This window comes from Ambystoma mexicanum, chromosome 7p (assembly GCF_040938575.1).
Source record: "Ambystoma mexicanum isolate Mex_15411 chromosome 7p, UKY_AmexF1_1, whole genome shotgun sequence".
Taxonomy (NCBI): domain Eukaryota; kingdom Metazoa; phylum Chordata; class Amphibia; order Caudata; family Ambystomatidae; genus Ambystoma; species Ambystoma mexicanum.
The window spans coordinates 947,799,854-947,804,735 of NC_090939.1; the positions used below are offsets into that span (position 1 = coordinate 947,799,854).

Below are 4,882 nucleotides of genomic sequence, written 5' to 3' on the forward strand. Positions count from 1 at the left end.
GGCTCACCGCGACTGCCGCAAGGCTTGTGGACTCTCGTACCACACGCACAATGCTGGCACCCAAGGCCAGTGGGGACAGCAGCCCTGTCCACCCTGGAGCTCTGGCCCAGGCCGCCTTAGAGCTTCTCCCGCCACATTAGAGCTTTACCCTTGTAAGACAGGCCAGGATCCCCCCCCCCCGCCAGTCACCCAGGAGCTTTAGCAGGGCCCCTTTAGAGCTTTTCCCTGTGGGGAGCGATGGGAACCCCACCAGGGCTCCCTGTGACTACCACTGGGTTCGGGGCCTTTCGCCCTGGAGCTCTGGCCGGGTCTCCCTCAGAGCTTCTCTCACCACATTAGAGCCTTTCCCTCCAGGACTAACCCACAAACACTGTGGAACTCAGGGCCGGCTACTGCAAGCGCATTTACCCCCACACGGAGGAAAGGGACCCGCTCAGGGCGCCCTTTGACAGACGCACCTCGTCTTGGACCTGACCACACATGGTTGATACTTGCCCCAGGACCGGCATTAAACTGAAGCCGGTAATTGTGCCACGACCGACCTGGTGGCCGCAGGGTGGCACTTCCATGCCAACCGGAGACAAATGCAGGTGTCAGCTGCGGCAACCACAACTCGGGCCATCTGGGCCTAGTTCCCGGGCCAGATGGCCCAGCGGCCGTGCCTGCCCCCACCGTCCAGGGGCACGGCTTTAGGTACCACCCTGCCCTTCACAAAGAAATTAACTCTCCCTGCGGCTCCCGCAGGCTTCTCTGGGATCATTTGCGTTACGGCACTGGACACTGCAAGGGCGCCCGTCTCTGCCACTCTGGGTTCAGGGATCTGGACCCGACTCCCTTTCGATCAGCTGAGGGCAACGCAGGCCATAGCCCATCCCTTTCGAACAGCGCTCGGCCATCTCTTAGGACCGACTGACCCATGTTCAACTTCTGTTCACATGGAACCCTTCTCCACTTCATCCTTCAAAGTTCTCGTTTGAATATTTACTACTACAACCAAGATCTGCATCTGCGGCGGCTCCACCCGGGCCCTCGCCTGGGCTTATGTGTGTACCGCAGCAGCCCTCCTACTCGCCTGACTTAGCCCCCCCGGCTCTCAGCGCCGGCCGGGTATGGGCCTGAAGCTCCAGTGCCATCCATTTTCAGGGCTAGTTGATTCGGCAGGTGAGTTGTTATACACTCCTTAGTGGATTCTGACTTCCATGTCCACCATCCTGATGTCTATATCAACCAACATGGTTTCTGGGGTCTGATGAGCATCTACATTACGCGCCTTAACCCGGGATGCGGTTCATCCCACAGCGCCAGTTCTGATTACCAAAAGTTGCCCATTGAGCACTTTCATACAATACCCGGCTCCACGCCAGCGAGCCGGGCTTCATGCCCATTTAAAGTTTGAGAGTAGGTTGAGATAATTTTGGCCCCAAGCCCTCTAATCATTCGCTTTGCTAGATAAAACTGGGGTTTCCGTGTGCCAGCTATCCTGAGGGAAACTTCGGAGAGAACCAGCTACTATATCGTTTGATTAGTCTTTTTCCCCTATGCCCAGGTCGGATGACCAATTTACACATCCGGACCGCTATGGACCTCCACCAGGCCGAGTTCACCATCTTTCCGGTCCTATCACGCACGCTCATGCATCACCTCTCTGACAGAGTGGGCGAGACGGGTTGGTGGAGGGCCCACTGCGACAGGATGCCACTGCAATCGGCGAGCACCGGCTCTCAACATCATTACATCACAGGGTTTAATTCGGCCCCCTGACTCGGGCATGTGTTATACTCCTTGATCAGTGTTTCCAGACAGGTCGGGTGGTTAACCAACATCATCTCAGACCCCTGGCGCCCTTTGAGGGCCTCCCTGTCCGGCAGCACGACGTGGTCAGGGCGTATTGAGGGCAGTCCACCACAGTCACATCGGGGGCCCTGTCTCCCGTCGCCACTCTAGCGACCCCCAAGAGGGGCCAGGATGGTTGCCGGATAAGAGCGCGGTGGCGGTCTATCTCCCTCAGCCCCGTGGACACTGCAAAACTGCTGTCAGGGGGCTGTAACACTCTCTGCTGGAGCAGAGAGCCACCTGCCCTCTGGAGCCTTCCCAGCCAGTCGTGGTGCACCGCTACAGAGGAAATGCGCCCTGCTGGGGATGGATGTGCCCGGGCCGCAGACCTGCAAGGGCCTCCCCCATTCCAGGTGACCAACCTGCCTGCCGTGTTGAATCCTGTGGGCAGACTGCACAGACCCCACCAGTTTACATCTCAACCGTTTCACGCCCTCTTGAACTCTCTCTTCAAACTTCTTTTCAACTCTCCCTTACGGTACTTGTTAGCTATCAGTCTTGGACCCGTACTTAGCCTTAGACAGAGTTTACCACACGCTTTGTGCATAATTCCCAAGCAACCTGACTCCAAGAAGACCTGATCCCGGTGTGCAAGAGGCCGCTATCGGCCTAACACCATCTGCGTGGTAAGACTCGATCAGAAGGACTTGAGCCCCCTGAGCGATGCGGGGGAGTCAGTCTTCTGTACGCCACATTTCTCATGCCTGCCACTGAATGGGGATTCGGCGCTCGGCTCTTCCTTTTTCACTGGCCGTTACTGAGGGAATCCTGGTTAGTTTCTTTTCCTCTGCTTAGTAATATGCTTAAATTCAGCAGGTCACCACGTCTGATCTGAGGCCGTGGTCAGGGAGCACAAAGCTCAGGGCAGCTGGCCTCGGGCCCGTACGGGGGGTTGCCCCAGCCCTGTGCCTCTGGCGCAGGCAAGTGTGCTCTGTCCCAATCTGTGACCGGAGGCCACATGGTCACATGGTCATCCTGCGCCAGCAGCCATGGGACACCAAAGACAGCCACACACAGCACTGCCAGATGCCCTGTGGTAGGGTGAAGGTGTGCCAGGCTTTTTTAAAGCCTGCTGTCGCCGCCACCACGTCTGGGGCAAGCCGGCCACCCAGCCCTCCCGAAACCAGCATGAGGCGGGGAAACTGGGGAGGCCAGGACGCGTCGGCAATGAGCTTGCGCGCCAGATCCAAGGATCCAACAACGGTGCTGATCGGGGTCTGACCTTAGGGGGATGAATGGAATGGGGTCCCTGTGACGGCCCCAGCCACGCCCCTGGGAGGGAACCCCGGGGCGATAGATGTACAAGCAACCCTCAGACGGCGTAGCCCCGGGAAAAACCCAGGGCCACATGGTGCGTTCGAAGTGTTGATCAATGTGTCCTGCAATTCACACTAATTCTTGCAGATAGCTGCGTTCTTCATCGATGCACGAGTCGAGTGATCCACTGCCAAGAGTCACAGGCAACTTTTTTTTGTTCCAGACGTCGGCCTGACCCTGCCGGTGCAGGAGAGGTTAGGGGGAAGCAGCGCCGCCTGTGGAGGGACAGCCCAACGCCCTGTCTAGCTCGGCCGAAACCATTGTGGTTTAAAAAAAGAAAAAATCCAGGTGCTCAGCCTGGGAAGCCTGACCACCACCTGCAGCACCACAGCACTTTCCAGGGGGATGGAGGTAGGCAGCTCTGGGGGCGTGGCTTGGCAGCCATGGAGTATGCTGCATCTCCAGAGGGCTCCGAGATCCGACAAACGATCCGTGTAAGCGTGAGCTGCCTGACTGCAGATCACAGTTCCAAAATAGCACCAAAGGTGCGTGAATGTCAAGGGACCAAGAAACTCGTACCAGCTGATGAATCGTACCAGGCAGACAAGAGATATGACACTTTGTATCTCAGGTCGTGAGCCGTGACAACAACAACAAGATGGCGGCGACCCGAGACAAAGGAACCCTTGAAGGTGACAAGAGCAGTGGAGGAGCGGGCCACTGAGAAAGGACCAGCTGGTAAGTCGCTGCAAGGAGGTGGGCAGCTGTGGCAGCGCAAGAACATTGGCCCGCGAGCAGACGGGAACGCGGAGTAAGAATACCCACGGCGTAAAGCTGACACCTTTGACTACACGAAACCGATGGTAGAGCGCACAGAGGCTCGTTGCCGTGTGCGCTCGGTGAACACGTCGCGGGCAAGGTCGGCCCGACTTGAGGGGCTGCGGGCCCGGCCCCCAGATGTCCGGGAGGCACAGAGGCAAACAGATGGCAGGCGCCCCCCGGGAACAACAGCGCACATAAGTGCGAGGAACACATCGCTGAGGGCGGGGACACCCGGGAAGACACCAGTGAGTCCGGGCTTGCGGTCCAGCAACAGTAAGTGTAACGCCACGCAGGAGGGGCAGACACTGAGTGCCCCACTGCACAATGCACCATGCGAACAATATGGCCATAATGGGGTAGCGTGCACATAGCCTGGAAAGGGCAAACCCCTGACGCTAATAAACAGTGCCATGATACGCGACCCGGAGGGTGCGAACGGATAATAAGGCAGCTGGTACGCGGCTGCATATGGGCTGGCAGAAGCTCGTTGGAGCCTATGCGCGCGCCGGAATGCTGGATCAGGTGTGCGCCTCCGGCGCTGGTGGCAGCAGTAGCGGAGTGCACACACTCTGAATACAACATTGCCTGCAAGCTGAGACTGGGAGATCCATGCACATTGTACACGGTACAATACGGAAAGACAAGATAAGCACCGTGGAATATAGCATGAGGCCACCTGCACCCAAGGAAGGGGGGCCCAGAAGGAGCAAGCACTGTAAGGGATGGAGAGTGGACAGTGGAAACGAAAAAAGGCTTTGCTAACATTGATTGCAGATTGGATGAGAAAGAAGGCACTGCTCAACCACATAGTCAATAAACGCTGCCCAAAAAGGAAAGGCAATCCTAAATGCCATGGTGCGTGCAGCACCACGCTAAGGAAGAGAAGTAAAGTTCTGCAAACAACACACGCAGGAGGGTTAAGTAGACGAGACCCAAAGGCCATACGCAGAACAACGAGGTAGCACTGTGG

The 4,882-nt window shown here is 57.5% G+C and overlaps 1 non-coding gene across 1 annotated transcript; it reads right to left on the reverse strand.

The window, feature by feature from the left end:
- Positions 1 to 3,139: 3,139 nt before the first annotated feature.
- Positions 3,140 to 3,289, reverse strand: LOC138526683 (5.8S ribosomal RNA). Its single transcript, XR_011283712.1, has one exon. It is a non-coding gene; the product is annotated as a 5.8S ribosomal RNA (ribosomal RNA).
- Between the last annotated feature and the right edge of the window lie 1,593 nt (positions 3,290 to 4,882).